Source organism: Grammomys surdaster, unplaced genomic scaffold (genome assembly GCF_004785775.1).
Source record: "Grammomys surdaster isolate TR1022 unplaced genomic scaffold, NIH_TR_1.0 67, whole genome shotgun sequence".
NCBI classification, from domain to species: Eukaryota; Metazoa; Chordata; class Mammalia; order Rodentia; family Muridae; genus Grammomys; species Grammomys surdaster.
In genome coordinates this window covers 9493292-9514738 of record NW_021604569.1, presented here as the reverse complement: position 1 = coordinate 9514738, position 21447 = coordinate 9493292, and the positions used below count along the sequence as shown (strand labels likewise).

Below are 21447 nucleotides of genomic sequence, written 5' to 3'. Positions count from 1 at the left end.
AGAGAAAGAGAGAAAGAGAGAAAGAGAGAAAGAGAGAAAGAGAGAAAGAAAGAAAGAAAGAAAGAAAGAAAGAAAGAAAGAAAGAAAGAGCGAGCGAGCCCGGATTGTGTGGTCAGTGGTAGAGCACTTGACCAGCATGTGTGGACCCCCTGACTTGATTCTCAGCACCAACTGAAGAGAAAAGGCTTGACTAAGATTTGGGTTCTGCTGTTATCACTTGTTGGCCTTGTGCTCTGGAAACTAGATCAAAGGCTGGAGTGTAGCTCCACGGGTTCCTATTAAATGCCCCTTACATCTAGGCTGAGGGAGAACAAGTTTGATAGCTTTGGAACCGGGTAGAAGCAAAGGCAGGAGAGAGGGGTTCCATCCTCAGTTGGTTCCCACCAAAACACCTGCCAGCTCCTGCCTCTTCCCTCCCAAGCAGACTGACCACGCCCACCTCTCAGCATACTGCTTAGGCCACTCCTCCTCTTCCCACCATGGCTGCACCACTGTGTCAATCACCTTCGAAGAAATGTATGTGCCCTCTGTCCAGTGCCATGCCCTGGATCAACCCTGACAAAGGGAACTGCTTCCTGGAAATGCTCAACTCTCTCCTAAATATCCTAGCTGCACACTCAAATTCCTTCTCACCTCTAAATATTTTCACCATGAAAGAAAGGCCTGCTTTTTGTTAGTTTTACTCTTGAGACAATTCCTCATGTAACCCAGACTGACCTTGAACCCCTGATCTTTCTGCCCCATCACCCAAGTGCTCCCTCATATTTAGTGACTGAACCATCCAGTGGCCTATCTGAGTTCAAGTCTTAGTCCAGGGGTTTTTTGTTGTTGTTGTTTTTGTTTTACTTTTTGAGACAGGATTTCTCTGTGTACTCCTGGCTGTCCTGGAAGTTACTCTGTAGACCAGGCTGGCTTCGAACTCAGAGATCTATCTGCCTGTGGCTCCCAAGTGCTAGGACCACCGCTGCCCAGCTAATTCTTTTAATTTTTTTTAGACTTTAAAAAAAATTACTTTTTTTTTTAAAAAAGAGAGAGTTAACAAGCCGGGCAGTGGTGGTGCACACCTTTAGTCCCAGCACTTGGGAAGCAGAGGCAGGTGGATTTCTGAGTTCGAGGCCAGGCTGGTCTACAGAGTGAGTTCCAGGACAGCCAGGACTACACAGAGAAACCCTGTCTCAAAAACAAACAAACAAACAAACAAACAAAATTTGCTCCTGGGATATCACACACATACATGCACAATTCTTTAAAAACAAAACAAAAAAACTCTAGAAGCTAGAGAGGTGGCTCAGTAATAGTTCAGAGCATTTGTTGCTTTTGCAGAGGAACTGAGTTCAATTCCCAAAATGCACAGGGTGAGTCACAGCACAAACTGACACACATACATACATGCAGGCAAAATATTCATACATTAAAATAAAATGAATGAATCTAATTTAAAACAATGTTCTAGGTCTCACAGGCATGCAAGGCACGCAGACCTGAAACTATAAAAACTCATGCAAGCTATCAGAGGTCTTCAATCACAATGCTCCTTTGATAAACCCTTCAGAAACTTGACCAATGCAGGGATAACCTGGTGTATGTAGGCGTGAACACCAAAGAGCCCCTGTTTCAAACAAGGTGAAAGGTAGAGACTGACACAGAGGTTGTTCTCTGGTGTGTGTGTGTCCACGCTCACACAGTTGGATCCACATACACACATATGTTTGTACACACAAAAAAACAGGTTAGGAATTTAGCTTAGTGTTAAAGTACTTGTCTAGCAAAGCACAAAGACCTAGCTTCATTTCTCAATTCCAGGGGGAGCATGAGAAAAAAAATGAGTAAAATGCAATGAAAAAATTAAAAACCAAGAAAACTTTTTTTTGTTTTAAAACAAATGAAGGCATTAAAATCTTAACATAAAAATATGCTTTCCCCCCCCCACCCCGCCCAATACTCAGGTGCAATACTCAGGAGGCAGAGGCATGTAGATTTCTGAGTTCTTTGGAGTCTTGAAAAAACAAACCAAACCAAACAAACAAAAAAAAAGCGCCCCCACCTCTTGCTTTTCTTGCATGTCCACTTTTTATTGTATGCAAATACACCACACAGTTCAGCTGGCTGTGACTTCCCCAGCGACAAGGGCAGGACCTGAGTATAATCCTTGCAAATGGAATTAAGCATCTTTTACAGGGGCTATCAAATCTTTGGTTGTTTCCAGCAATCCTTGAGTTCTTCAGGACTCAGGACAGAAGAAAGAAAGGGCAATGCAGATGTGGTTAGCTGTAAGAGAAAAATAAAAAGAATAGGATAACTGAAGAGATAAAAATAAAACCAATACGTGGAAAAGGCCAAAGTCATCAGTGAGAATGGAGAAAGACCCGCAGGGTGGAGGAGGGAGGGAAAAAGAAATGGTGTACTATGGGACAAAGTCACAGACCGTGTGTGTGTGTGTGTGTGTGTGTGTGTGTGTGTGTGTGAGAGAGAGAGAGAGAGAGACAGACAGACAGACAGACAGACAGACAGAATGGGCGCAGGAAGAGAGACTAAGTTGCAGGAATAGGCAGAGTGAAGACAGGCGCCTGGGTGGGGGAATCCCAGAAGAGGCCACTTTCAAAAATTCCAGTGGAAATTCCAACAGCGACTCTACGAACACACAGAGACTGTGTAATGCACTGCGGCGAGTATTCTGTCGAGGCTAGAGGGAATTCTGATTAGAGCAGAGAGATTGTACGTTTCACAGTTCCCAACTGCTCAGTAGAGACTTGGGCGCGCAGGGGACCCAGACGTTCACGTCCTTTCCGGCTTCAGACCTTTGGGTTATAGTTTTTCCTTTTCTGTCGCGCTGAGTGGGATCGGCTGGGGCTGCCGGTACTTCGCTTGTGACTCTGATGAGGCTCTGTCTGAGGGGTCCGCGCCCCTTTTGCAGTGCCCTTTCAGATTCTAGTTCGGCGGCCCGCACCCCTCCTGCCCACGCCCCCTGCAGCTCGCGCCCCGCCTCCCCACGCCCCCTGCAGCCCACCCCCCCTCCTGCCCACACCCCCTGCAGCCCGCCCTCTTCCTGCCCACGCCCCCTGCAGCCCACGCCCCTCCTGCTCAGGTCCTCTGCAGCAAGCGCCCCCCCACCCCCCAGGCTCTCAACCTTCCTGCCCACTACCCCTTGCCGGCTTGAGAGGAGCAGGACTTGCTACTCCGTGGCTTCCCTGGGCTCTTGAGCTGCAGGAGGGATCCTGTGACGCATCCTCCTGGCATTAGAGCACATCACCTTCTATTTATAGCCACCCCTCCGACCGCAAACCTAGCATGCTCTGGCTTCCTCGTCGTACATGAAAATTCTCATCAAGGACCAAAGATTCCAACCTTCAGCCGCGAGGAATCCTATGCTACCCATTCTTCTAGTTCCAAGTAGTAACTGTGCGGGTCTAATGGTTTCTCTGGCGCAGGGAAGCCCTAACCTTCTAAAGCTTTAAACCTACACGACTTTATTTTTACATGTGTCCAAAACATTTCTAGTGAATTTGATCCGTCTCTTGTGAGTTCATGAAATATTCTTTAAGAATTTAATCAGGCCAAGCAAGCCCTAAACGGCTGAATTTTGGGGAAAGATTCTTTTAGCTGGTTTTCTGAATCTGCTAAAATCTAACGGTTCTAAATGTAACATATATTTGGGAGAAGGGACACTGTTATATATTTCAAACGAAGGGAAAGAGGGAAAGGTTTTTTTTTTAATTGTGGCTTTTAGATACTGATTTTATACTTTTACATGTTCACTATTCATGTAATTATAAGTGGTTATAAATAATTCCTACCTAGTCACATTGAAGTTTGCAGTAACTGGAACTGAATTTTTAAGGCTGCAATTCATTTCTCATAATTCTGCCGTTTTCCCCATCAATCTCAAGAGGAAGCCTGACCGTTGACTTTCACCTTGGCTTCTACTCAGTTTCACTTTCTCAACAGCAGAATTTCCAGAGTAGATGGCCCTTTAGATTTAAGAAAAAGGGCTGGATAGACATCCCTAGTTACAGGTTTATTTTAAAAAGCCTAGCAAACCACAGCTTAATCCCTACAAAGGCAGATCTGTGACCTCAAAACACAAGCAGAGAAATGTACAATGTGCTGTTCTTGCTAACATGTAGACTATTAAAGCATTGCAACTATGGAACAGTTTCACTGCGGACAGTACCGCAGTACTTTAAGAAAATCACCACAACTGTTACATGCATTATAAAGCAGCCTTTTAGTGACATGACCTTGTTACGGCCAATTTGGTAATATCTATCACATTTTAAAATGTGCATATGGAGATGGAGGGACAGCTTAGTAGTTAAGAGCACTGGCTTGCTCTTGCAGAGGACCCTGGTTCAGTTTCCAGCACCCCACATGGAGGCCCACAAACATCTGTAACTCCAATTCCATCTGACACTGGGCCCAGGGATTCCAGACTAGCTTGGCCAACACAATTAAACTCTGGGGGAGGAAGTGGGGAGGGAGGGAAGGAGAGGGGAAGGGGGAGGGGGGAGAAGAGGGAGGTGGAGACGGAGGGGGAGAAACCCTTTCTTTTATCAAGACAGGGTTTCTGTGTGTAACCTTGGCTGTCCTGTAACTTGTTCTGTAGACCAAGCTAGCCTCAGATCTCACTAATGCTAGGACTAAAGTCATGCACCACTACCTCCCAGCATTGTTTTTTGTTGTTATTTTTTTGTTTGCTTGTTTTCTTAATGAAGAGTTTAAGGCTACCTTGGAATGCATGGAAAAACCCCATCTTACACACTCACAAAGAACAGAAAAAATATACAGTACTATTATTTACATTGGAAAGATAAACACTCATGTATATGTTAACTTCAATATACTTCATGTACCTGAAGCTAGCTGAAGTGTTAGCCTCATGGTAGGAAACTGAGAGGAAGGGGATGGGGTGGAAAAGAAACTTATTTTCTATTATCTGTCCTTTTGTATTTCTGAAATGTGTTTCATGAGCATCTGTTGAATTTAAGCTAAAAGTACTTCATGCTTCCTTTCCAAACTTACAGACATGTTAATCTTTGGATCGATCTTTTTCTAGACCGAGAAGCCCTCAGAACACACTGCAGACATTCAGTGTGTGAATGCTGGGCTGTCATTTTGGACAAGTTTATTGTGAAACCACAAAGAGCTACATTCTCCTCCTCAGTGTTCTTTACCTAGCTGGACCCACCCTGAATTGTCATAGAAGCACTTTGCGGAGAGGCTGCTAGACTTGTGTTATGAGCATGTTGAAAGACGGAGCTGTTCTGCAGTCCCCTCTCTATTCTGTACCATGTCGTGGATGGGAATAACGACAACTGATAGCCATCATAAAATAATTAGAGACTTACAACTTATCGGTTTTACATTGCTGCACATTTAAGAGAATGGATGGTTAGTCAAAATTTTTCATATTTCCCGCAATGGCTTTCTATGCCACAGATCAAGTGGTGAGATTTCAAATACTTCAGTGATGTAATGTGTACTGAGTGCTTATATTTTTGTTATAAAATTAAAAATGCACACACGTTGAGGTGGCTGGAAGCAGTACTGGCTGAGGCATACCACTGTAGATGCTTGTTACTTAAACTGGTGTCAGCTTGTTACCGGTCAGCACAGCAGTGGACAAGGACTGACATTGTTCTGCTGAAGTTTTTTGGGAGGATCACTACTGTACTAAAGATTAAAAAGGTTGAGACATATCTATGGACAAACAAATGTTTTGAGCCCATGTGTATATGAGTTATTTGCATATAGCATTTTCCCAGAGTCTGGCAGAAAAAAAAACAATTCAAAATTATTATTGGAATTATTATTGGAATCTAGAGAGGTTTAAAAGAGTCCCTTTGGCTTTACATTGTTTGAGTCATTGATTAAAGCTACCTACTGCTCTATCCATTTTCCCAGAGACCACTGCACATGGATCTTGTGGTTTGGGGAAAGCAGAAATGGCAGTGGGCAGCCTCACCCCATAACTTAAACAACTTGAGACCCAGGAGACATATGGCTCTGCTTTTCTTCTTCAACATCCTGGCCTGGAAGAAACGGGCCCAGGTGCTAGAAAAGCAGGCTAGGCTCCCTTGGCTATTTCATGTGTCAGATACTTCTCCTACCTAGCTCTATAGTGCATGGTTAGCCCTGCTATATTTTCTCGTGTGTGTGTATGCACATTCAGTGCCCCCTGCATTGCTGCCTGTCTCGGAGAAACCATGTTAAGGATAGATGTACTCTTGTCAGCTGCTTAAAAGCAACAAGATTAAGTTTTGTGAATGATGAATTTAAGTGTTTTCTGAGGAAGAAGCACTATTACAGCCTAGCTGCAAAACCTCAGGATACAGGGGTGGAAGCCTTATTTTGCAACTGCCCTAACATATAAGCCTATGTCTCATTGTGCATACCATGGAGTATATAAAAGCAAGGTATTTATTTTAACATTGCAACATGATACTCATGTGTCTACCACCAATTTTAATAAATAGAGCACTACCAGCCCCAAGAAACCCCGGTAATAACCATTTTTAAAATGCCTCTCTTGGATCTATGCCCAGAATTTTATTTTCCTGATTTTTTTTTATTGTTTTACTCTTTTTTTTTTTTTTTTTTTTTTCGAGACAGGGTTTCTCTGTGTAGTCCTGGCTGTCCTGGAACTCACTCTGTAGACCAGGCTGGCCTCGAACTCAGAAATTCGCCTGCCTCTGCCTCCCAAGTGCTGGGATTAAAGGCGTGCGCCACCACCGCCCGGCTACTCTTTTTTTTTTTTAATAGGGATGAAATCCAGGAGTTCCTCATTGCAGATAAGGCCTCTCTCACTTGCTTCTTTTCATTTTTTTCTTACTTGTCTGTCTCTTTTTGCGTGTACATATACATTCATATGTGTGTATGTCCATGCAGGGGCCAGAAGTCAGCCTGAGTTACTGAGCACCTTTTTTCTCTTTCCTTCTCTCCTCTTTTCTTCTCTTTTCTTCTTTCTTTCCTTTCCTTTTCTTTTTGAAATAGGGCATCTCACCAGCCTAGAACTCACCATATAGGCTAAGCTGGCTGTCCAGTAATCCCCAGGGATCTACCTCTCCCCTGCTTATCAGCAATGGGTTTAATAAGTGCCACTCTGCCCACTTTTCTTTTTTCTTTCTTTTTTTTAAAACTGGGGGTCAATCTCAGGTTCCTGAGCTTGCAAGGGAAGCACTTTAGCAACCAGCACCTTAGTAACTGAGCTATCTGTCTTCTCCTCCTCCCTGTTTGTTTTTTTTAAAAAAACTTCTATCTATGTATCTATCTATCTATCTATCTATCTATCTATCTATCTATCATCTATCTACCTACCTACCCACTCACCTATCTATTTATTTATTTTGTGTATATGTGTGTACACAAAGGCTTGCATGTACCATGGCATGCATGTGGAGGTTACAGGACAACTTGTAGCAAGCAGTTGTTTTTTTTCTACCAAATGGGTCTTAGGGGTCACATCAAGTTGTGAGGCTTGGTGGCCGGATCTTTACATACTGAGCCATACAACCAACCACCTGCCCTCTTCTTTTTTAATATTAGTTTTTACAGTGTTTCCCTATGATACTTAGACTGGCCTTGAACTTGTGATCCTCCCACGTACTCCATAGTAGGTAGGGAAGGCACCTGATTTGATTGTTTGAATGCTTTCTGAAAAATATGTTGTCCAGTCTTGCATGTGCTTAAACTGTAAGTGGAATTCTGCTTTTTTTCATTTAAGAGTCTCTTTTTTGAGATAACCCTAACCAATTCACTACTTTATCTTCCCACCACAGACCTCTAGCCAGCTCCTTTTTGGATTCCTGTATTTCTCTCCTGAGAAGTCCTCTGCTGGCAGATTTTTCTCACCAGAATTATTTGTTCACACTCCTGCTAAATAGTCACCTTAGAAAACTGAGGTCAAAAGCTGGTGGTGGCACATGCCTTTAAACCCAGCATGGGAGGCAGAGGCAGGAAGATCTCTGATTTCAAGGCCAGCCTGGTCTACAGATCGAGTTCCAGTATAGCCAGGGCTACACAGAGAATCTCTGTCTCAGAAACAAACAAACACCAAAAGCAAAAACCAAACAATAACAGCAACAAAACAAATTCCAGAGCCAATGCTGAAGCTTAGTGGGGAGTATCTGCTGGCTGGTCATGGTTTCATTGCCAAGAACTAAAAGCAAAGGGGAACTAAGAATTACTTTCGAGAAGCTGAGTAAGATGGGCTCTTAGCTACATGAGTGAGTTAGAGGCCAGCCGGGGGTAGGGGACTCTTTCTCAAGAACAAAACAACTTTTTTTTTCTAAAGTCATATTTAGTATAATGAGAAATATTTATGACATATTTAATTTAAATACATTTAAAACCACACATGAGCCAATTATTTAATAGTTATTTCTGGAAAATAGAGTTATAGATAATTTTTTTTCTTTGTGATTCCCCTCTCTCCCAAATTTACAACAGATTACAGGAAGTCTACACAGTCCTAGCCTGACTTTATTCTCACACCTCCCAGAGGTGGGGAGCAGATCAAGTTCTGAGTGGATGCTTCATTAATATGAACACAGTCAAATCAAGGACCCGGATGCCTCAGACCCATGGGAATGTCAAAGCCTTCCTCAGGTCAGGTTCAGGGAGGTATTGAAGCCATCCTCTGGTCCATGTACAGACTTTAAGATGGAATCCTGAAAAATATGCTTCTGAAAAATCTTCATCTCTATAGCACCCCAGCCTACAGATTTGGAGAACCTGCAGGTGGGGCTACCTGAAATTTCTCAGTCCACCAGAAAGGGGTTCAGGCAGCTGGGCTCAATCACACCATGTATCTTCCTGCCAAACTCCCAGTTTAGGCTTAGGCCTGCTCCTGCATCTGGCTTTCTGGGGACCATGAAGCTGTGGCCATTACTTAAGGTCAGAGTTCAGTATGCTATAATGAGCCATTAAGGATGGACTCAGCAGAGGCAAGCTTTTAAAGCAGCAGGACCCATAGCCAGCAGGGGTTATATTGGGTGTACCTTTGTGGGAAATAACTGTTTTCAACTTGCCTGTGGAGGAGACATAACCTAAGTACACAGGAAAAATTTAAGCAACATTCTCTTCACCACCCTGTCTCTGTTAAGCAGCACCTGAGTCTATCCTCAAAGCACTTGGTGATGCTTTCACTTGTCGATCAATCCTGATTTCAAAAAGGAGGGCCACCTGCTGTCTAACCTGACTCCCACAGCTAATTTTCTACACTTCGGTCCAACTCTGAAGAGGCCTTGTGTCTACTGCTTGCTTCCCGACTCATGACGGATATCACAACTGCAGCTGTTGCTTATCATGATCAGCACTGACAGCTGTTTACATGTAAGTAAACATATTTGGGCACGTCTTGAAATAAAACTTTTAAAATTCTGGAATGCTTCACTGTTTCTAACTTGGAGACAGGAGTGGGCAGAAGGGGCCACAGAGTGACAAGGCTGTTCCACGTTAGAGCAACCACTCAGCTGCACTCAGTCTTTAAGCTTACAAAGGGAGCACTTGGAAGTGGAGGGGGGGACCCATGGCAGCAGAAACTGTGGTGGATAGAGTGCGTGTGTGGCACGAGCGCACGAGTGCATGTGTGTGTGATGAAAACCTGCTAGCTCATTTGAACTAGAGAAGAAGCCCAACAGCAGCAGTAAGGTTGCCCCAACTATGCTTCTATAAGCAGTGCTGTAGTGAACACCTCCACTGTCAGGTTATGGACCTTTACAAAGCTCCTAATAGTTCCAGGAGTTCTAAAGGGAGGCTTATTAAGACAGGAATTAAACAACTAGGCAGTGGTGACATACGCCTTTTACCCCAGCATGCAGAGAGGCACGTAGACCTCTTTGAGTTCGAAGCCAGCCTGGTCTACAGAGTGAGTTTCAGGACAGCCAGGGCTACACAGAGAAACCATGTCTAAAAAAAAAAAAAAGGACAGGAAGTAAACAACTCATAAATCTCAGAAATCCCTGAAACACACCAGAGTCACAGGACTTCTCCCTCCCCAAGGTCATGAAAGCAGTAAAGACTGGGGAAGAAAGAGACTCTTTGATTTAAGGAGCTACAAGCAAATCACGGAGAGTGCTTCAATATTTTAGCTTTGAAGAGTTGTCACCCATGCTGGGGTGGGCTTTCTGTGACATGACTATAATTGAGTAATCCATGTTTCTCTAAGTAACCCCAAAAAATGCATTGATTCAGTAAGTTGGAGTTTTGTGATACTTAGCTTTGCATTGGGTAATAAGACATTTGTTCCTATCTCCCCAAGAACAGCAGCACACAACAGTCTCCACTCAGACTTGTGCACAGCAAATATGCAAGTGATCACAAAAAGATCATAAAATAGAATCTATGAGAGAAATCGATGTGAGAGGAGAAAAGAGTAAAGACAGGAAGAAACCGAGGTTTCTAATGAAGTGGTTAGTATGTCAATATTCAAGTTACCTGAGCTATTGCTTAAGCAGCTCATAACCCACAGGTCTGAGGGGAGATTCGGGAATCTAGCAGGCCTTCCATACTTTAGGAAACACTGGAATAAGGATGGCACAGAATTCTAAAGTGACACATGGTAAGGATCGGAGGCAAGCCACTGCTCTTCTACCATGAGATGCTAACCCTTATTTGGAGATCTTTCAAAGTCAAAATCTGTTTTTAGTATCATTATGGTAATACATTCTGGTATACAATAATTCATTACATTCACCTATCTATAAAATGACCTCATAGAAGAATGTATGTATATATGTATGTATGTATGTATGTATCTCCTGGAGAGATGGCTCAGCAGTTAAGAGCACTTTGCTGCTCTTACAGAGGACCCAGGTTTGGTTCCTGGCACCCACACAGCTGTGAGAGCAGCCTTCTCTGATTCCAGGGGATCCAATGCCTTCTTTTGACCTTTACAGGCACCAGGCACTAACATAGCACACATAAATACATAAATAAGCAACGTAAACACTCATATGCATAAAATAAAGTGTAATACAGTAACCCAGATTAGAAATATTGGGTTGTTGTTTTTTTGTCACAGTGAGGGATCTGGTTGGTTTAGCTTCTCATAAGGTGATGTGGCTAACATTGTTCACTTTGTACCAACCACTAGGCTGAAGTTAAGAACACTGGGTCACTTGCTCTGCATACTTCCAGCATGGTTTCAGCACATGAGGAGAAAATGCATATATGAGAGGTGTGCCGAAAGAAATTGCTGTCATTTTCCATTAGCAGATTCTGGACTCCAGAAAGTAATCATGGAGTCGAGTTGTGTTGTTTTCGTGTCTATTTTTTTCCCATTTCCAGAGCACTGTGGATTTCGGTTATCTTTGGGGGGGGGGGTGTTAATTCTCACTCACTTCAAGACCCTAAAACAACACTGTCTCACCAGTACATGACTTATTTCAAAAACGAGTGTTGGATATCCCAGTAGATTTGAATAGGAACGCAACTGGGTTTTTTGGGGGGGTGGGGTTGGGGGTGGGGGGTGTTGAGACAGGGTTTCTCTGTATAGCCCTGGCTGTCCTGGAACTCACTCTGTAGACTAGACTGGCCTCGAACTCAGAAATCCGCCTGCCTCTACCTCCCAAGTGCTGGGATTAAAGGCGTGTGCAACCACTGCCAAGCCGAATGAAACTGTTTTAAGCCTCAGGAAAACACCACTGAATCCAGGAAGCTGAAGAAGCTAAGGTAGTAGGGATAAAACAGGTTTAAGGCCCAGCCTGGGCTACACAGCAAATACTAGGACAGCCAGGATCAGGTAGCAAAACCCTGTCTTAACAATACCTGAAACAAACAATGTATTCTGTAGGGTAAGAAGATGAGTTTTGCCAGTTTGTTTTTTGGGTTTCATTCAAGAATTAATGCATACAGTGGGTTAAAGCCTGTGAAGTAGCCACGGCGGGGCGGTGGTGGCGCACGCCTTTAATCCCAGCAGTTGGGAGGCAGAGGCAGGCGGATTTCTGAGTTCGAGGGCAGCCTGGTCTACAGAGTGAGTTCCAGGACAGCCAGGGCTACACAGAGAAACCCTGTCTCGGAAAAAAAAAAAAAAAAGCCTGTGAAGTGATGACTAGACAACAGCCAAAATATTGAGACATGCCATAGCTCATGGGAATAAATACCGAGGAGGAGGTGCACCCAGGCACTGCCTTAAGGTTCAAGGTGAGGAAGTGGGAGAGAGTGCAGAGGGACCTTTGGAGAAAGCTAAGATACACACACGTACTGCAAAGCCTGTGCAGAGTCGTTCGCACCAGCTTAAGAAGTGCCTTTTCCAGAAACCAATAAAAGAACATGTGTTTTGAGGAGCTGTTTCAACCTGTCCACACCCTAAGCGACTTCCCCACAAAACGGGCAAATCCCGGGCTAAAGTGATTGCCACGCCTTGCGTCGTTGGCTCCTCAAATCCCAGAGCACGTGCCCACCGGGGCTGTTTTAGGAGTGGACACTATGTGGACGCGGATCAAGTTTGGGTCGGATCGACTCCGAATCTGACGGCCCTGAGAGTGGGCTTGGCGGGCAGGTCCGCGGGCAGGTTTTGCAAGGGTCGCCTGCGCGCCCCTCCAGCCCGTCCAGGGTTACGCTGCCAGCTGCGGTGCCCCGCCCAGCCCCACCTCGCCCCACCCCGCCCCGCCCCGCCTCGCGGCCCGGCTCTCACACGGTTACTTGCGTGACCGACCCGGGCCAGGCGGGCTGGAGGACCGCGCGGGAGGAGGGAGTCAGAGCTCGGGCCCGCCCGCTCCTCACCTCCTCATTGGCCACAGGCCGGCGTCCATCACCCCCAGGTGGCGCTCGGATTGGCGGAAAGCTCACTTCTAGAACGAGGAGGGCAGAGTGACTCCGCGGGTCTCCCGCGGCTCCTTTTCTCCTCCCCCTGCTCAACGTCCACCCACCTCTCCCCACCCCCATCACTTCCCCCTCCCGGTGCGCGACAGTGTCCTTAGAAGACTCATTGGGCCAGGGGCGAAGCCAGCCACCTAGCGAGCCCCACCACCATTGGTCTACAATCACGCCCGTCATAGCGGCACGCCCTACCATTGGGCATCGTTTCTGCGCTCCCGCCCCGCCGCCTCCTCCCTCGCGGCTCTCCCCGACCCCCTACCCCGCCCGCCCCGCCGCTCCTTCCCAGTCCAGCTGGGCGGGGACTGCCCTAGGACTCTTTAAAGTCTGTGAGTCACTGCACAACCTATCAATCCAATTAAATGTCTTGAGCGAGCCGAGCGGGCGGTGCTCCCAGCCGCCGGCCGCCCCTGCTCTCGGCTCCCCGCTATCCATGGCTGGCTGGCTGTACTCCTCCCGGTGCGCCCTCCTCCCGCATCTCGCCAGCCTCGGCAACTTCCCCTCAGCCAGCCTCTGCCCCCAGGCCGCCACGGCATGGGCTAGACCCCGAGCCGTTTCTTGCCGTCTCCCGTCAAGTCCGCGCGCGGTCTCGCCCCTTTAGCCCGTCTCGCCCGTCCCCGCCGTTTCCCCGACAGTCAGTCCATTCCTCGGTCGGCTTTCCTCCGCCGGGCAGCGGTGGAGGACCAGCCGGCTCCGTAGGAGCGGGCGCCCCCACCCCGCTCCTCCTCCCACTCCTCCGCGCTCCCACTCGTCGGGATCCCCGTCCCGCACCGAGGGACGCACCGACCGACGTCCTCTCCCCGCGGCCGTACGACCCGCCCGGGGGCTGGACCCGGCGCCCACTTCTTCGCGGAAGGTGAGTACGGAGCGGGGTTTGGGGTAAGGAGGTCTGGGGAAAAAAAAATGTGGTGGCCAGGCCACTTTAGGGAAGGGCAGGGATCAGGTTGTGGCTGGAGGTTCCCGGTCCGGCGTGGATAAGAGGAGGCGACTCCCTCCTTCCCTCTCTCGCTCCCCCCTCCATCCTCCCCCCCCCCGCCCTTGACACCCTCCTCCTGTCTTACTGTACATGTAGGTATTGCCAGACTTCCACCAGCGGGGCATTATGCCGCCTGTAAAATAATTGGTGCTGGCATGCTCTCTGTCTTTTGAATGCCTAAGTGAGCAGTAATAGTCTGCGATGTGATCTGATAGACTGAGTGCCCTGCAGAAAGTGTAAAATGCCTAATGGGGGCACATTTTCCTCTAAATCGAAGTTAACTTTCATTCAATAAAGGCAAAGCAAAAGGTGTTTGTAATTTGAATGCATAGTGATAGAGAATACTGGTTGCCTGGTGGCTTTACTTAGCGCTTTTATTTTGAAGCAATTTTATGGGTTTTCTTCTGAAAGCTGTGAATTCAGTATTAAAGATTATGAAGTCTAAACCTGTTGGAAGATAGCAGGTAAGATGAGAATCCAGCATGATATGTCCACTTCGCTTTTCCTTTGCCCTAGGGAGGCATTGCAACACAGAATTTTGTCTTTCTCTGTCACTGGATGCAAGTGTAGAGCTTTATCTTTATGTAGAGGAGCAGTTTAGAGGTTGTTTCTTTGGGTATATATCTTTTTTGTTCTTGACTACTCTTTAAGCAACGTTATTCTACAGAATTTCTTCAGTTTTAAATTTGGTTTCTCCATCATAAGTGCCTCCAGACTACAAATACCCACCCTTACCTGCTTCAGGAGGGTCTTACTGTATGCATCTTTAATATTTATTTTAAGGTGAAAGAATGATAAGAAATGGTGACTCTGAATTGGCTTCTGAGGTTGCTGTTTAGACTTCAGCAGTTTTAAGTTGATATTACCCTCTTGAAATCGAGTTCTACACTAGTTGTCCACAACATTTAAATTAGGCCAAACCCAACATATTTTGAAATATTAAGGTACAGCAAAGACCTCTTTGTAGCTCATTTTCTACTTCTCTCTCAGACTAACCAGAATAAGTTGTTACTAAATTTAATTTTAAAGAATAGACTGTTCCTGTACTGAAATCTGCCAAGTTGCTACAGAAAGGTTTCTTTTTAAAGAGCAGAAATGTGGTTATGATCAGTCTAAAGTGGTGAAGCTTACAAGTGACTGACATGTAAATGCTGCCTTAAAGAAGTGCTCGCCACCAGCTTTAAGACCGTCAGTGTGTGTTAGGAAGACGACACAGAGCCTTTCTGAATCGTTTAACAAACTTGCCATGTGACTTTTTTCATGAGGATGAAGCCTCAGAGCACAGGGCAACCTGCTGTCTGAATTTGAATTTTGCCAGTATCTCTCCCTCACTGGCTCTGTGACCTTGGACAGATTTAAAATAATCCGGACTGTAGTGGTTTTCTCCAGTTGTTTCTCCAGAAAGATTCCTCTTAAAAAGACCTTCCCTCCCCCAAAGATTAATAGAATGCTTGCCATGGACAGCGTCATCGCTGGAAGACAGGTGTCTGTGTAGAATTTAAGAGTGAAGTCCCAGGGTCTGAAGAGATTACTCAGTTGGTTGTCCGTGTTCTGAGTTCAGATTCTCAGTACCCACAAAAATGTGGCAGCCTTCCTGTCGTCCCAGCACTGGGGGTCGGGTGGGGGCAGAGTGGGTTGGAGGAAAGGACTCTTCAGGCAAACTAGCTAGTTAGACTAGCCAAATTGGCAAGCGCTGGGTTCAAGCAAGAGACTCCATCTCAATAAAAGATGGAGGAAGAATGTAGCAGATACTTGATGTCACCCTCTGACCTCTGTGCACGTGCACTTGCACCTGCAAAGATCCATGAATACTCATAAACATCGCATACCATACACACAGGGAACAGAATGCAGCTCCAGAATCAGGAAGGCTGGGGCAGGAGGATGACCTGAGCCCAGGAGATGTAGGCCACAGGGGGACTTTTTTTTTTTTTTTCTCAAAAACCAACCAACCAACCAATCAACCAACCAACCAACCAACCAAACTAAAACCAAAACAAAATGAAAAGAGAGGGTTCTCAAATCAGGTCTTGAAGGGTCAAGTCTTGGTATTTTCTTTTGCCATTTGGGTCTCCTTAGCCAAGTGACCATCAGTTATTTCATCTCTAAAACGAGAACAGTAGCAGTACCTACTCCATGTTGTTTTGATGGGGACAGATAAGTTAATATGTGCAGAGATGCTGAAGTGTTTGCTATGTCTTCCCAAGGTTAGGTCGTTCTTTGTCTCTTGCCTACAGGTGACTTTTTAAAAAGAAATGTGTTGTTTGCTTTCCTTATTGCACCAGGGAATCAAACCTTGGACCTTGTCTATGTAAAAGTAATTGCTCCACCACTGATCTGTGTTCTTAGCCTCAGTAGGATATTTTTTATGAAGACAATAATCATTGCTGTTAATAAAAGAGGACTTTTTAAAATAAATATTCTCGATGTTTATATGAAACTTTAAAGAAATTCTATTATTTTATTTTTTTATTTTTTATTTTTATTTTTTCAATTTTTAATTTTTAATTTTTTAATTTTTAATTTTTTTTTATTTTTTAAAGAAATTCTATTATTAGAAGCCAGATATGGTGATGCACACCTGTCGGCCAGTAATGGAGCGGTAGAGGATTCCTGCAGTCATAGTACTGCAGAAGCAGCGCCAGGCCGCTGTTCTCTGGCCAGCCAGCTTTGCCTACTTGGCAAGTTCCGCCCAGTGGGAGGCATTGTCTCAAAACCAAAGTAGATAGTGCCAAAGCAATGATACTTGAGGTTCTCTCTCTGATTTCTGCATGTGTGCACATACATGTTCATGCTCACCTGCACATCGGCAATGCAGACACATACACAGAAAGGAAGGAAACTCAGTTATTGGGCAAGACATACTGCATACACCTGTAACCTTGGCACTCAGGAAACTGAGGCCAAATGATCAGAGTTTAAGGGCTAACAGGGACTGTGTAGTGCAACATTGTTTTTGAAAACTGGCTTTAGTTTACTGGATGAGTTGAGTTGTCTACACTCTGTCACTTTGTTTTTTTTGTTGTTGTTTGTTTTTTTTTTTTTGAGATAAGCTCTCATTCTGTTCCAGGCTAGCTAGCTTCAACATGCTTAGCCTCCCGAGTGCTAGGATCACAAAGTGTGAGACACCATTTTTGGCTTTCTTTTATTTAAATTTGCATAGTATCATGTGTCTGCCTCAATTACAAAATCGTTATAGAAATCACATGATTGTCGTTGCCTGTGGTTTTTCTCCTTCACTAAACAGGAAGGTTTGTGAAGGTAACAGTAGCATTTCATCCCTGAGTCCATTGCCTAGTGCCTAGCAAAGCACCTGGCATATAAAGGAGTGAATAACCATGTGCAGGTAATTAAACATGTTTTTCAAATGGTTTATGAATAGTTGCATATACCTTCCAAGTCTGATACGGTATAGAATACTGTTATTTTTTGATTTTTATTTTATTTGTCCAGTATGGTGGCTCACAACTTTAATCCCAGCACTTGGGGGTGGGGGTATTTTTTCTTTTTACTTTATTTTAGTGCTTAGAGAGTAAATAGCATTTATAATTTCTTTTTTACTAATGGTTTTTATTTTGAAAATGAAATTAAAGTACTCTGAAAAGGCACATCTGATATCTTCCTCTGTTACCTGACATGTTCAGGTTTTAATCATAGCCTTTTCTGACTTGTGAGCTTTCTATCACTAAGTTGAATGCTATTCTTCATTAACGTGAACCGTACAAATTAGATTTTGAGTGTCTCAAATGGTGATCAGATATAATTCCCTGCTTCAGAATTAATAAAGAGAACTCATGAGTCTTACATGGTGTCACTTCCTCAAGGACTGAAACTTTGCTTCTGTTTTCCATTCAGGAATAAGACTCTTTCTCTTGAACAGTCCTAATAGTAATTAGCTGCTGAAGTAGCTACAGTAAATGTGTAGTAGGTATGTGGAATCAGTAAATGAAATGATTTTCAGACTTTCCCACATTTTCATAGACGTTACACAATTGGGAAATCTGTTACTTTAAAACAAACAAACTGGACGGGCCACTGCCTGCATCATTTATGGAAACTTGTTATTTCACTTGTGAATACAATGTAGCTTGGTTACTGAGCCCTCTGAAGTTATAAAATGCATGAATTAAAAAAGAAGGATCTTCATTTACAAAATCAAGAGTATGACTGAGTTTTATAACATTGTAAAACCTTCTTGAGGTATAAACTCATGAGGTATCTCCTGTATCCAGGTAAGTCTGTGTATACAGTCCTTTGTTTAATCAAATCATGCCGCCTGGTTTAGTTGACCATATTGCATTTTCATTGGTTAAAATAATCAAATTTTAGAAAAATGTCCTCCTTTTAAAGACAGAACCAGTTTTCCTGTGTAGGTCAAGCAGCGCTGAGACCTGTGGTCCTCCTGTTTTGGTCTTCTGAGTGTTTGGATCATGGCCATGTAGCCACATCTTGCTGTTTATGTACTTTTTCTTTTACTATTTTGTGTAGCCTTGGGTGGCCTGGTACTCACACTGTGGACCACACTTGATTTGAGCTAATGGCAGTTCTTCTTGTCTTCTCCTTTAACATGCTCTGATTACAAGCATGGACCACTGCACCTGGCTTTGAAATATTATTTTGTTTTGTTTCTTTTTGAGATGGGGCTTCTTTCTGTAAACCAGGCTGGCATCAAATCAGAGATCCATCTGCCGCTGCCTCTCAAGTGCTGAGACTAAAGGCATATGCCACTCTGACTGCCTTAAAATATGTTTTTAAGGGTTGGAGAGATGGTTCAGTGATTAAGAACACTGGTTGCTCTTCTAGAGGACCTGTGTTTAATTCCCAGAACTGACAAGATGGCTCACAACCATTTGTATGTCCAGTTCTCAGGGATCCATAGTCTTCTTCTGGCCTTTGTTCATGCAGGCACACAGGCAAACATGCAGGCAAAACAGCCACATAAAATAAAAAAAAAAAAGAAAAGAAAACCAAACAAACAAACAAAAAATAGTGTAACTATAGACCTAGGCTTGGAGAAGAAAGATGGCTCAGCAGTTAAGAGTGCTGACTGCTCTTCCAGAGGAGCTGGGGTTCAGTTCTCAGCACTCACATGGCAGCTCACACCTGTCTATAACTCCAGTTTCAGGACTTCTGACACTCTCACACAGACATACATTCAGGTTAAACACTAATGAACATAAATAAAAATAAATTATACACACATACACACATACGTATACAGCCAGGCTTAAGATTTCTTGTCAAAACAGACAAAAGCAGAGAAAAACTTAAAAAGAAAGTAAAAAAAAAAAAATTCATGTATTATTTCCTTTCAAAGGGCACAGTTGCCTTTGGGGCCCTCTTTTGTAGTCACTTATATTATACCATTTGAATGCAGTGGAATATACACACTTGAGAGTAGAGTGGCTTGAAGGATTTACTTTATCCCATTTAGTTCTTTTATTTAGGGAGATGGACAAAGGCATGTACAGAAAGGCCGCACTTTAAAGATCGCCCTGCATTGCCTCTAAAAATGAACAGTGAGTCTTCACTATTGTTTTTTTGTAGGTTTTCTTTTTGTTTTGTTTTAAGACTGGGTCTTGTGGTCCAGCTTGGCCTTGAACTCTTGATCCTCTTGCCACTTTCTTCCAAGTGTTGGGATTGCAGAAGTATAGGATTTAAGAGCCTTTAAAAATTAGAGGGTAAACCAGGCACTTAAGAAGCAGAAGCAGGCGAATCTCTGAGTTTGAGGCTAGGCTGGTCTACAGAGTGAGTTCCAGGATAGCTAGGGCTACCCAGAGAAATCTGGTGTCAAACAAAGAAACAAAAAAATATAAAAATAAACATTAGGAGGTAGCTAGGCCTGGTGGCACATGCCTTCAGACCATGCACTTGGCAAGTGGAGGAAGGAGGATCAGGAGTTTCAGCTACCTGGTGTGTTCAAGGTCAGTCTGGGCCTCAGGAGATTGTGTCCCAAAAAGTAGGTTTAGAGTTTGCCTGTTATATAAATTTGTCAGAATTCAGCCTTACTTTTTCTTTAATTATTAGCAGTTATCACAGCCTTATGATATTGTTCAACTTTCAGTGTGAACGTGAAGTGTTAGTGGACACAGAGTAAGACTTATTTAAACAAGTGAGTCCTACGCAGAAATGTTTTTGGGTCAAATCATTATTGAGGATAGTGAGTACTAATCTCCCAAATGTGAGTTTTCTAAGCAGAAATGTTTTTCTGACTTCTGGGACTGAATTGTGCATTCAACACAGGCTCTGCCACTGAGCTGCAGCCCCCATCCCCAACAAAAGAAGCAACTCTTTGTTTTACAATTTATCTTTAATTACATGCACTAGTTACTTTAGGTGTGTGCACATGAGGCTAGAAGCCTTGGACTGCCTGAAGCTGGAGTTTCAGGCAGTTATGAACCGCCTGACATGGTGCTGGGAACTTAATTTATTCTCAGCTGCTGAGGCATCTCTCCAGCCTGCCCCCAGTAATCAACTTAGAAAAAACAAAACACCCAACGACTTACCTATTTGTTCAGTAGCCACTGGACTGAAACAACAACTTCATCCATTCTCTGCCTTTGAATTTAAAGTCCATATTTTTAGGATGATTGGTGTGAGTCAGCCTTTAACACTAAATGTTTACTTTTAATATATTAAAAATTCAAAATATCCTACCTTTTAAGTATTGTTTCCCACAAGTCTTTGTTGAAAAGTTGTTTTCAATTTTCCTACTATTTCTGAATGAGTTTGTACTCATATGTGTGTGTATGTATGTGTATATATGCATGTGCACATTATGCATGTGCTTGTGACTTCTTTCTGAGTTCTTTTTCTTGACTGTAGTAATTTTTCCTTCAGCTCTCTGTGCATTTGCCATTGCAGAACACAGAGAGTTGAAGCTTTCATTTATTTTTAGACTGCTATATTGGACGAATGGAAAAGCCTTTTCTATAGAAAGATTTTCTTTGTTTTATGAGAAGATGAGCATTGGTCATCTTACCTGCATAAGTTTAAAGGCCATACTATAACCTAAGACATAGCTCAAAGTACGTGAGAGAAGCAGCAACAAACAAAAAATGTTAGCATGTTTATTATTTACTGATTTTTCTGTTAATCTGTTTTTTTGAGGGGTGGGGATGCTACAGCCTTTTTTTTTTTTTTCTGTTGATGTGACTGTAAATTATTTCAGACATGGAGCTTTGTTTTGCTCTATGCCAAGTGATTGGTAAGTTTATAAGAAGCTTTCTTTTGTGTGTGTGGTGACTGCCCCAACCACATTGAGGGCAGCTTTCCTGAGAAAGTCACAGTACAGCACGGGGAGCAACAGCTCCTTTTGTTTTGTTTTTAAACTCTTGAAATCTTGTTGGGACATCAGACCTCAGTCACAGTGAGGTTTTCCAGACTCACATTGTTGCATGATTAATGTCCCCACTGAAGTCACATTGGCGTTACTGTCTTCATTGGCTTTAATTCAAATGAAATGTCCCCTTTGGGCTAACTGTTGTGTGCATTTTAAGGCTTCTTTTACCTAGAAAAGTCATAGCATAAAAATGAAGGTTTTTTTTCTTTCTTTGTGATGCTGAAAATCAGCCCATAAGCATACCACTGAGCTATACCTCCAGACCCAAAATGTGTCTCAAAGTAGTGTGTCCATAGAAACCTTGTGAATAAAT

The 21447-nt window shown here is 43.8% G+C and overlaps 1 long non-coding RNA gene across 1 annotated transcript; it reads right to left on the bottom strand.

The window, feature by feature from the left end:
• Positions 1 to 2051: 2051 nt before the first annotated feature.
• LOC114630911 lies at positions 2052 to 12789 on the bottom strand. Its single transcript, XR_003712880.1, has 2 exons — positions 12724 to 12789; positions 2052 to 2268 (listed from the first exon to the last, which is right to left on the bottom strand). It is a non-coding gene; the product is annotated as an uncharacterized LOC114630911 (long non-coding RNA).
• Between the last annotated feature and the right edge of the window lie 8658 nt (positions 12790 to 21447).